This window comes from Castor canadensis, chromosome 4 (assembly GCF_047511655.1).
Source record: "Castor canadensis chromosome 4, mCasCan1.hap1v2, whole genome shotgun sequence".
Lineage (NCBI taxonomy): Eukaryota > Metazoa > Chordata > Mammalia > Rodentia > Castoridae > Castor > Castor canadensis.
This window is the reverse complement of record NC_133389.1, coordinates 86,106,760-86,119,501: the sequence shown is the minus strand read 5'-3', so window position 1 is coordinate 86,119,501 and position 12,742 is coordinate 86,106,760.

Genomic DNA, 12,742 nt, shown 5'->3' with positions numbered 1-12,742 from the left:
TCAGTTGCATTTAAGGTATCTGCTTTAGTTTCTCTGCGTTAAGGGCAACAAATGCTAGCTAATTTTTTAGGTGTCTTACCTATCCTCACCCCTCCCTTGTGTGCTCTCGCTTTTATCATGTGCTCATAGTCTAATCCTACAGCGAGTCTTTTATATCCAGTGGTAAACAGGGGGTGGAGCAACAGGTCTCAGGGAAGGGTGTGACATTGTAACAAGAGAACCTGCATTCCTACTTCTTTGAATGTAAACAACTTAGGAAAAGCAGCTGTTCTGCATCTTGCCTCTCCCTCTCTTCTGTGGCTGAGGCCATGCCAAACTCTGCCTGTAGACCATTTGAGCACAACTGTGCTTATGACAAGTTCTCTTAGGCTTCTCCAAATCTCCCCACAATACCAGTTCCAGAAACATAGCAAGATACAAAATTAACATAGAAAAATCAGTATGTTTTCTATATCCCAACAATAAGCAATCTGAGAAAGAAATCAGGAAAGCAATTCTATTCACAATAGCCTCAAAAAATGCATAGACATAAACTTCACTGAGTAAGTGAAAGACTAATACAATGAAAATATTAAAGCTTTGAAGAAAGAAATTGAAGAAGACATCAGAAGATGGAAAGACACCCCCATGTTCATGGGCTGACAGAATTAGTATCATGAAAATGACTATACTACCATAATCAATATACACATTCAATGCAATACCAATCAAAATCCCAATATCACTTCTCACAAAAAATAGAAAAATAAATACTAAATTTATATTGGAAAATAAAAACCCAAAATATAAAAAGCAATCCTGAGCAAAAGGAGCAATGTTGGAAGTATCACAATACTAGACTTCATATTATATCACAGAGCCATAGTAACAAATTAGCATGTTACTGGAAAAAAAAGAAACAGACACAAAGAGTAAAGGAACAGAGTAGAAGATCTATAAATAAAGTCACATGACTATAAGCAGCAGATTTTTGACACAGGAGCTAAAGGAATATACTGGAGAAAAGATAGCTTCTTCAACAAATGGTACTTAGAAAATTGACTACATACATGCACAAGACTGAAAGTAGCCCCCTATCTTTAACAAAAATCACTTCTAAATGGATCAAACACCTGAATGTAAGATCAGAACTATTAAAACTACTGTAGGAAAAACCCTGGAAGATATAGGTTTAGGTAATTATTTTCTGAATAGGACTCCAATTGCCCAGGAAATAAGGATAAAAATTACAAATTAAAAAGTTTCTTCACATAAAAAGAAAGTTATTATAGACAAGAGACAACACATAGAACAGAAGAAAATTTTTACCAGTTATTCAAGAGATAATTGATTAATATTCATAATATACAAAGAGCTCTTGAAAGTAAATAGAAAAAATGATCCAGTTAATAAATGTTAAAGTCAAGAACAAGACAAGAGTGGAATCCACTTTCTCCACTCCTGTTCAATATAGTTTTGGAATTCCTAGCAAGAACAATAAGACAAGAACAAGAAATAAAAGGGATTCAAATAAGGAAGGAAGAAGTCAAACTACTCCTATTTGCACATGACATGATCCTATACCTAAGAAGGATCCCTAAAAAGTCTTCAAAAACAACAACAACAAAAAACTATTAGAAAACTATTAATCTTTCAGCAAAGTATCAGCATACAAAATTGGCATACAGAAATCAGCATTCCCATATACGAACAATGAACAGATTGAGAAAAATATCAGGGAAACAATCTCATTTCCAATAGCCTAGAAAACAATAAAGTGCCCTGGAAGAAATTTAATGGGAAGAGCTTCCAGGTGCCTGTGGTCATTCCTGTTACTATAGCAACTCAAGAGGCAGAGTTCAGGAGGATCATGGCTCGAACACAGCCTGGGAAAATAGTTCTTTGAGACCCTATCTTTTTTTTTTTCCATTTCCTTATCTTTATTTATTTATTTATTTTTCTATTTTTTTTCTTTTATTATTCCTTTTTTTTTTTCATTTTTCTTTTATTATTCATATGTGCATACAAGGCTTGGTTCATTTCTCCCCCCTGCCCCCACCCCCTCCCTTACCACCCACTCCACCCCCTCCCGCTCCCCCCCTCAATACCCAGCAGAAACTATTTTGCCCTTATCTCTAATTTTGTTGTAGAGAGAGTATAAGCAATAATAGGAAGGAACAAGGGGTTTTGCTGGTTGAGATAAGGACAGCTATACAGGGCATTGACTCACATTGATTTCCTGTGCGTGGGTGTTACCTTCTAGGTTAATTCTTTTTGATCTAACCTTTTCTCTAGTTCCTGGTCCCCTTTTCCTATTGGCCTCAGTTGCTTTAAGGTATCTGCTTTAGTTTCTCTGCATTAAGGGCAACAAATGCTAGCTAGTTTTTTAGGTGTCTTACCTATCTTGAGACCCTATCTTGAAAAAACCCTTCACAAAAAGGGGCTGGTGGAGTGGCTCAAGGGGTAAGCCCTGAGTTCAAGCCCAGTACTGAAAAATAAGAAACCAAAGATCTTTTTAATGAAAACTATAAATTACTGAAGAGAGAAATCAAAGAAGACATCAGAAGATGGAAAAGCCTTCCATGCTCATGGATGGTTAAAATCAACATTGTGAAAATGGCCATACTACCAAAAGCAATACACATGTTCAATGCAATCTCTATCAAAATTCCAATGACATTCTGCACAGAAATAGAAAAATCAATCATGAAATACATATGCAAACACAAAAGACCTCGAATACCCAAAGCAATTCTGAGCATAATTCTAATGCTGGAGGCACCACAATACCCAACTACAGAGCCATGACAATAAAAATAGCATGGTATTGGCACAAAAATAGACAGGAACCCAATGGATCAAAATAGCATATCCAGATATAAACCCACCCATCTATAGCCATCTAATATTCTACAAAGGAGCCCAAAACACACATTTTCCACAAATACTGCTAGGAAAACTGGATATCCACATGTAGAAAACTAAAACTAGATTCCTGTCTTTTACAGTTCACTAAAATCAGCTTAATGTGAATCAAAGATCTTAAAATAAGGCTTGAGATTTTGAAACAACTTCAGGAAGCAGTAGGAAATACACTGGAATAGATAGGTATTGAAAACAACTTCCTAAGTAGAACTCAAAAGGCTCAGCATCTAAGACAAAGAACGAGCAAATTGGATTGCATCAAACTGCAAAGGACCCAGTCTCCAGACTCAGAGACAGCCCACAGAATGGGAGAAAATTTTTGCCAGCTACTCATCTGATAAGGGACTAATATCCAGTATCTACAGGGAACTCAAAAACCCCCCAAAGAATCAAGACCTCAATGAAGAAATGGGCACATGAATTAAACAGGGAATTCTCAAAAGAAGAGGTACAAATGACCGATAAATTACATGAGGAAGTGTTCAACTTCCCTGGTTGTTTAGAGATGCTAATCTAAACAACACTTAAATTTCTGCTCAACCCAGTTAGAATGGCCATAATCAAGGGTAATAACAACAACAAATGTTGGTGAGGATGGGTGAAACAAGAGCCTTATACACTGTTGGTGGGAATGCAAATTAGTACACCCACTATGGAAAGCAGTATGGAGATTTCTCAAAAAGCTAGAGATAGAACTTCCATATGACCCAGTGATACCACTCGTGGGTATCTACCCAAAAGAAGATAAGACACGATACAGTAGAGACACCTGTGCACCAATATTCATTGCAGCACTATTCACAATAACTAAGCTTTGGAAGCAACCCAAGTACCCTACAACTAATGAATGGATCAAGAAAATGTTATACATACACAATGGAATACTATTCAGCCATAACAAATAATGACATGTGGTTTAAAGGTAAATGGATGCAATTGAAGCATATCACATTAAGTGAACTAAGCCAGGTTCAGAAACACAAATGCTGCATGTTTTCTCTCATAAATGGAAGATACATCCAAAAGATAAACATACACAAAAACATCATACAAATATCATATACAAACTCAGATGTAGAGCATGTTTGCAATAGTTAAACTACTCTATGGAACTCAGGGAAAGGAAAGGAGAATGATAAAATATCAGTAATATTTTACAACATAAGATGTGAAGGTAGAGGATATAAGGATGTGTACTGAAAGCTGTTGAAAAATGAAGGGTGGGAGGTAAAAGGGTAAGAGAGAGTAACAGAAAGGGTTGAATGGGCCAAAGTAAAGTATACCCACAGTGGGCATACATTGAGACACCTCTTTGAACATCAACTTAAATATTAATAATGAAAAACTGGACTATAAAAATAAGTACAGGCTGTATTAGTGGGATGGAGAGAGGGTGAATGAGGATTAAGGTGACAGTATATGGTAGACGGACTTTATATACCTACATGAAAGAGAACTGAAAAACCACTTGTAATTGCTTTAAGTGGACCGAGAAGGAGGTTGAGGGGAAATCCTGTGGGGGCAATGTAACTAACGTACAATATAAGTAAAATCAAAATTGTCACTATGAATCCCCCCTGAATAATGAATATATCCTAATAATTTTTTTAAATTGACATATTGGACTGCATCAAATTAAAAGTTTTCTGCACATATAAAGAAAGTTATTATAGACAAGAGACAACACATAGAACAGTAGAAACCTTTTGCCAGCTATTCAAGAGATAGGGATTAATATTTAGAATATACAAACAGCTCTAGAAAGTAAACAGAACAAATGATCCAATTAATGAATGGGCAAATGAATTGAATAGACAGTTCTCTGAAGAATCATACAGATGTGTAACAAATACATAAAGCAATGTTCAACACCCTAACCACAAAGGAAATCAAATCAAAAGTACACTAAGATTTCATTTCTCCTCAAAGTTGCCATCACCAAGAAAATTAACAAATGTTAGAGAGAATGTAGGAAAATAGAATCCTTATTCATTGTAGGTAGGAATGTAAACTTGTGCAACCACTGTAGAAATCAGTATTGGGATTCCTCAAAAGATTAAACATTGATCTACCCGATGACCCTGTCATACCACTCTTGGGCATATATCTGAAGGAAAGTAAAAAATATAGAAGAGAAATAACTGAATACTCATGTTTGTTACAGCTCTCTTCACAACAGCCAAATTGTGGATTTACTCAAGCTGTCCAACAAATGATGAATGGATAAAGAAAATATGGAATATATAGGAATATTACTTAGCTATAAAGAAACATGAATTTGTGTTATATGCAGGACCAAGGATGGAACTGAAGCTAATCATGCTGAGCAAAATAAACCAAGCTCAAAAGACCAAATACAGGATGTTCTCACTCATTTGTGGAACCTTTACATAAAATGATCATGACGATGATAATAGTGATAATGGGACATGGGGAGTGTCTGCGGGGATCAGTGGGATGGAGGCTGGGGTGGAGAGAATAGAAGTATGCTGCATATGTACATATAAAGACAGCATATTAAAACCCACCAAACACTGTTTAGAAGGGGAGAAAGAGGAAGAGGGGGAAAATGAGAATTTAATGGAGGAGGTCGATTTATTCAAAGTACATTACATGCATCTATAGAATTATCAAAATGAAATCCCTTGTATTATTAATGTATGATAAATCAAAAAAATGTAAGTAAAAATTATGAGAAAAAATCCCCCCAAATGAAATAGTATAAGTAATGCACTCATAAGCAACTGAATAAAATATTAATAGCAGTACAGATTTTGCAAATACAATTTTCTCTTGACTCTCCATAACAAACTTCATCAGCTTTATGGTTTTAACCTCAGTTTCCTCATCTGTATAGTTTTATGGGGATAATGAAATTAAAAAAGCATATATAAAGTTTTGACATAAACTAGACATTATATAAAGTGGTGTCATAAAAGTAGATGCATCTTGATATATGTGTGTGATAAAAGGGACATTTACATGTTGATTTGGAAATGTTTATAAATATCCAGCACTGAGTTGGTTCAGATAGCCACATAATTGAATTTATGTTATGTTTTTCATACAAATTTAAGCTTTCTGTGTAGACAGTAACTAAACATATACTTTGGCCATACTTGTTCATTGTTCTTGGTAATAGAATATTTATTATTCAGTGTGGGAAATACTGTTGAGGTTTCACATTGTGATGACAAACAAATGAAAAGAGACGTGCTCCTTTTCAGAATCTTCTTTCTTGAAGACTGCTTAATTAGTAGACACTTCAACTTTTCCCCAAGGTCTGAACCACTGACAGTGAATTTTATGGAAAACAGACATAAGGTTTCTGATACTCAGACTAATACAGTCAGACCCCCTAACTTCTTAAGTGCCCTTGAGAGCCATATATCTTCTTTCATGCTCTACATTCTTTCTTGAAGTTTTTTAATTTTTAGTTTTAAACTGACAAATCATATATTTAAGGGATAGTGATGTTATGATTTATAAGTATACTGCAAAATAATTACATCAAATTAATTTACATATTATCTCAAATACTCAATTTTCTGTGACAAGAACATTTTCTACTCACCATGCTGTGCAATGAATCTAAAGGAAAAAGAAAACTTACATCTCCCATTCAATTCAGGCATTCTCCCCATCTCCCCTATCATTCCATCCCCTGAAAACAAACATCCTATTTTTTCCTTTATTTATTTATTCATACATTCATACATTATTTGGGTCATTTCTCCCCTCTTCCCCCTTGCTCCCTCCCTCTCCCTCCAACCCCTTGCTTCCAGGCAGAAACTGTTCTGCCCTTTTCTCTAATTTTGTTGAAAAGAAGACATAAGCAATAAAAGAAAGACAAAATGTTTTTGCTAGTTGAGATAAGGATAGCTATACAGAGAGATTTCTAGCATTACTTCCAAGCACAATTGTATTACAACCTGAATTGATTCATCTCTACCTGACCTCTTCATCTCTTTTGTTTTAAGGTGACTGTATTACCTCCTCTACAGTGGGGACATCAGACACTTTCAAGTTTTGGGTTTCCTATCTATCCCCATTCCTCCTGTATGTGCTCTCCCCTTAGTGTGTGACCCAAGTCCAACAACATTACTGCCTTCGCCCTAGATCTAAAGTCCGCATAAAAGGGAGAACATATGATTTTTTGGTTTACTGAGTCTGGCTAACCTTGCTCAGGACAAACATCCTATTATTCTTTTTTTTTGTGATACTGGAGTTTGATCTCAGGGCTTCATGCTTGCATGGTTGGGTGCTCTATCTCCTGAACCATATTTCCAAACTTTTTGCTGTGGTTACCCTGGAGATAAAGTATCACATTTGTCCAGGCTAGCCTGAACCACATTTCACTTCCTACAACAACTGGGATGACAGACACATACCACTATGTCCAGCTTTTTCCCATTGAAATAGGGTCTCAAAAATTCTTTTTGTGCAGAACCGCTGCTATACTACCAAGTGGCTAGGATTACAGATGTAAGTCACCAGTGTCTGACTCATTTTCTTTTAACTTCATTATTTCACAGTAAGAATGTTGACTAACATAGAAGAGCTTTCAGTTGTAATTTATCCCCCACCACACACAAATATACACCATCAAATTGCTATCCTTGATAATAACAGATGCTTAAGTGATTATCTTTCCAATGGATTGCATTGTTGTTAGTTTTTCTTTGTTTTTCATGTAGAAAAACATTTAAGTTTATGAAAGATACTAGTCTGTGTGATGAGAACCACATGTAAGGCATTTGCTGAAGACATGAAGTGATATAAACTTGACTTATATTTCAGAATAATGACAGGATAACTAATCACTTGAGTTTTAATTTTCAGTTAATAGTGTGGGGTTGACAATTAAAACAATTTATCAGACACTTAATGGAAACAGTAAATGTTACTGTTGAAAGAAAACATAATGTTCATTTAAATGCTGTCTAATGGGAAGGGTAGGGCAAGCATAATGAAGAGATTTACATGGAGCGCTGGCTTCAGCCCCATTTTAAGTGGGTGTCTGTGGAGAGACCACTTAATGATGGTTAAATCAGCAATAGGAAATTTTAGTTCCAAGTCCATCTAATTCCCAGAAGTATTTTGAAGATGAAAGCAGGAGCTCTGAGAAAAAATGTTGATGTCAAACACTGAGCAGATAAGGATCTGAATTCTATATAGATTGAGGACAAATACAATTAGTGCTGTGTCTCTAGTTTCCCAACCATTAGAGTGCTTTTCATATGCAAGCACTCTACACTAGAAATCAAGAGATCTATATCACTAATTACACATTTGTCCTTTTCATGATGCATGTATGTATAGAGAAGAAAAATACTGGCACAGCCAAATCATGCAAGAGTGATTCTCAAGGGTGGTACCTATACCAGTAACATCAGCAATCCAGGGACCGGGACCGTGTTAAAAGTGCAAACTCCTGGGCACCAATCCACAACTGTTTAAGAAATTGGGACAGGAGTGGTGGGTCAAGTCTGTCATTCTACCTACTCATGAGGCAGAGATTGAGAGGATTGAGATATTCAAGGCCGGTCCAGGCAAAAGATCACAAGACTCATCTTAACCATCTGAGTGTGGTGGTTCACACCTACCTCTGCAGAAAGCACAAATAGGATAATTGCAGTCCAGGTTTGCCACAGTGTAAAGTAAAACCCTATCTCAAAAATAATCAACACACTAAGGGATGGTGGCATGGTTCATGTGGTGGAGCTCACATGAACCTTAGCAAAGGCAAGACCCTGAGTTCAAACCCCACTAGTGCACAAAAAACAAAAAAAGAAAAAAATAGCATCAAAAATTTTCCCTTCCATCTAGTACAAACATACTGTAACCTCATTTCCCATTTGAATATAATCGTTGACAAAGACGATCAGTCTCATATTTGTTCATGTTCTTTAATACAGATGCAAGTGATAAGAGAACAATTTATCATTGCTTAGGGGTACTGCCATTCCTATTTTAGAATTTTCTAACAATATTTGTGTGTGATTTGCTGCTTTTTTGTCACAGTGGATGATAAGGTGAAATATCAATGGGATTTACTAATGAAAATGAGAGTCAACACTACACTACAGCAATGAGAAACACTAGAAGACAAGTTATTCTTATTGTTATTGACACTAAAAATGAGCTTTGCATCACTGTTTTGTCCAGGTAAGATAATTACAACATCACCTTATAGAAGTATAAATGCTGGTTAAATCTTGATTAGTTTAAATATAACTGCATAACATACAGAATTGTATGTTTTGTACTTTGATAAGGGAAAAAACACCTAAAATTGATTTCATGGTATGCCACTATTGTCACATTTCTTTAAAATTACATCCTGATGTGTTTTAAGTAAGAAAGACTTTCAAAAGAGTTTCTTTGGCAGTTTGGTAAACACATCTGATTTTTACTGATTTACTCATTCCCTTGCTATCTGGCAAGCAATGCTCTAGACATTAGAGATACTTAGCAAAGTGGATAAAAATCCAAGTTGTTGAATAATTACCTTCTGATGGGGGAAGATAGATGCTATTTAACTGTAAACTATGGAGAAACATAAAGCTTAGAATTCAGATAGAATTGGAAAGTCATACCAATTTTAAACAAGGGCATGAAGAAATTTAACACAGAAAGAGACACTTGAATAAACACCCAAATGAAATGAGGGAATGAGCTTTGTATTGGGTATCTGAGCAAATGACACCATAGGCAAAGAACAGAGGGTGCAAAGACCACATGCCATGATGTGCCAGCTCTCATGAAGAAACAACAAGAGGTCACTGAGAAGGAGGCTGGAAGAGAAGAGGGAGTGGAGAGGACACTCGGATGGAGGTTGTATTTAGACACTTGCTTGAAAGTTGGCATTACGATGAGGGCACAAAAATTACTACAGATGACTTTATACTTAAGACTGGCATTACGGTGCTATAAACTACAAGATTTGCTTTGTTTGTGAATCCTTAAGAAATCCAGGAGCTGTATCTCTAAAGCATTTCAAGTATTATGATGTTAAGATCCCATGGGTATATGGCCAAATAAGGCCCCTTGAGAAATGGCCCTCTTCTTACCATCCTAGTCCTACAAATAACCTCCAGATCAGCAGTGGCAACTCCCACTGTGCTCTTAGAAGGCAGGCCTTTTCTTTCCCAAACCATTGACATGTGAATGGGGCCCTCTGGTGGATGGATTACAATATTTCTGCTTTTGGTAAACAACTTTGTGGTTCTTGGGCCTAATATAGGGAGATAGGATTAAAAAAAAAATTCTTTTACCACAGGATTGACATAGAGAGATTTGAAAGCACGTTGTAAAGTAGTACACGTTTATTGAATATTATCATTTGCATTTTTATTTTTGCACTTACATCTTTGTCCTATCTATAGATCTGAAAATTTGGGAGGTACAAGAAAAGGGGCAATGACTTTTATGCCTGTATTTTCATATTGCTTAGTTGAAGACACATAGGAAATATATATTATGTATTATGCTCAAATGAAAAAATAAGAACATCTACTTAAAGATATATACTCACACTATTGTTTCCTATTGTTACGAAATGTTTAAAATGGTCATATGTTTAGGATTCTTGGAGATAACATTTTTACCACTTGTAGCTGCACACTTTACCCCAATTATCTTAAAGGTATTATTTTTCCCACATACTTTCTCTTCCCATATGGATAATTTTTTTGAGATAGGGTTTTACTGTGTTGCCCTATGTGATGAGGCTGGCCTCATACTTGTCATCCTTCTGCCTTTACTTCCCGAGTGCTGGGATTATAGACATGAACTACCATGCCCAGTCCATATGGATAATTTTATGTTTTATCTTCATACCATCCTTCAGGACTGGGAGGATCTCAATGCCCATGCACCTGTTCTAATCAAAGTGTGGCTCAATAGCCAATATCATCATCTCATCATTTAGGAATTTGTTAGGAATGGAATTCTTAAGCCACCCTCTAGTCCTACTGCATCGCCTCTAGCAATCTATCTTGAGGACTACTAATATATACTAACTTGTTTTTCTAGAACTAGTATCGGCCCAATCCATGCCTCCTGAGTAGCTGAGACTCCAGGGCTAGCACTGTGCTTGGCTTGCTGTCATGCATTAATGTACTGGGAGCATAAAGTTAACAAAAGATAGGCACTTGTGGAGGAAGATATATTTCCAGCAAGGTCAATGCAAATTATTTCTATACAGTAATAATTTAATAACATGAATGAATCACATGTGTAATTGAATAATATATTGATACCATGCACAACTGAAGAAATAAAGTCACTCAATTTTTGAGTTAGGAGGAGATTTACATGAAAAGCCAAAATCCAGTGCTGGAAAGCAGAGTCATTTAGAAATCAGAAGACCAATGTGCTTTCCAAGACTTGCTAGTATGCAACCTTGTATGTAACATACCCTGGTATGTAGCATATTTGGTATGTAACATATTTCTTCTTTCCAATTGGAATACATATATAGAAGTTTATTATTGAACATAGGATTCCAATTTTGCAATTTTACATATATGATTTTATTATACTTGGACCAGATTATAAAATGGTGTAATGAATTATGATATTTCAATAAATGTGCTAAAACATATTTACATATGCACATTACTAATAATAAAACTCATCAAATTTTAGTTTCCCATCCACTCTTTTATTTAATGTGGTCATACCCATGCTGTCTCTACAGACTTCTTAATTTTATTTATTACCTTCCCTCATGTTTTCTACATTCACTATTCTAGAAACTAATTATTTTAGAAATGATGCTCCTTTAGCCAATAGTGATAAATACGTTGGCATTCATGTATGACAATGAGTAATAACTCATGGCAGTTTTTATTTGTCTGAAGGCTTGTGTTCTAAGGACCAGACATTAAGGAATGAAACTCTGATAGCATTATCCCATTACTCTTAATAACATCTCATCCAGCAGACAGACAAATGTGATTTTCATTGCTTTTAATTTGAAGTCCATCAGATTATATGTGCCAATAAAAATACCTAGCATCAGAATATGCACAAGCTTTGAAAGAAACAGAATTTCTATAATGAAATCCTCATGCAAGGTTTATCAGTTACCAAAACCAGGTAAAATACTAGCAACACACTGTCAGGAAATCACTACCTATTCATGTAGACATTATTCTCCTGTGATAGAAAGATAACATTAATATTCTGACATATTAAAACATTGTGTATGTATTGCTTTAGGTGTAGAACTACATGATAAAGACATTTCAAACTAAAGATGTACAAAATCTCTGATTTATTGAAGCAACATAAGTCAGAACACTTATCTGAAGGAAGATAGTACAAACCTGTGGAGATTGTTCTTTTCAAGTACTGTTTGTTCTAGTCCCTTTTCTCCACTTCGTCCTCAGATTACCTTCTGTGATATTTATGGAAACATTAAGTTTTTGTATGGTTTCTCATTACAACATTTAGACAGAAAGGATATTCCCTTATCAAAAATTACTTTATTGGTTTGGGCATGAATTTCAAGCACTTAGATATATTTGATACACTCTACCCAATATGGAAAGCTCTTGTTGAAGCAAAAATACATCTGTTTGAGAAGAGGTACCTAATTGAGTTACCAAATCCATAAGTACTTCATTACATATTTTGCTTAAAATAGGTTAGTCAATATCTTGACAAGGCCTAAGTCAATGGATTCCAGGACCATTTGTTCATATAATAAATTGGGAGAGAAAAAAAATTCTTATAGATTCTGAAATGGACAGAGTAGAATCCTAGAAATTCTATTTCCTTGTACTTTCTTTAGGAAAAAAATGGCTGAAACCTGAATAAAATTAAACTT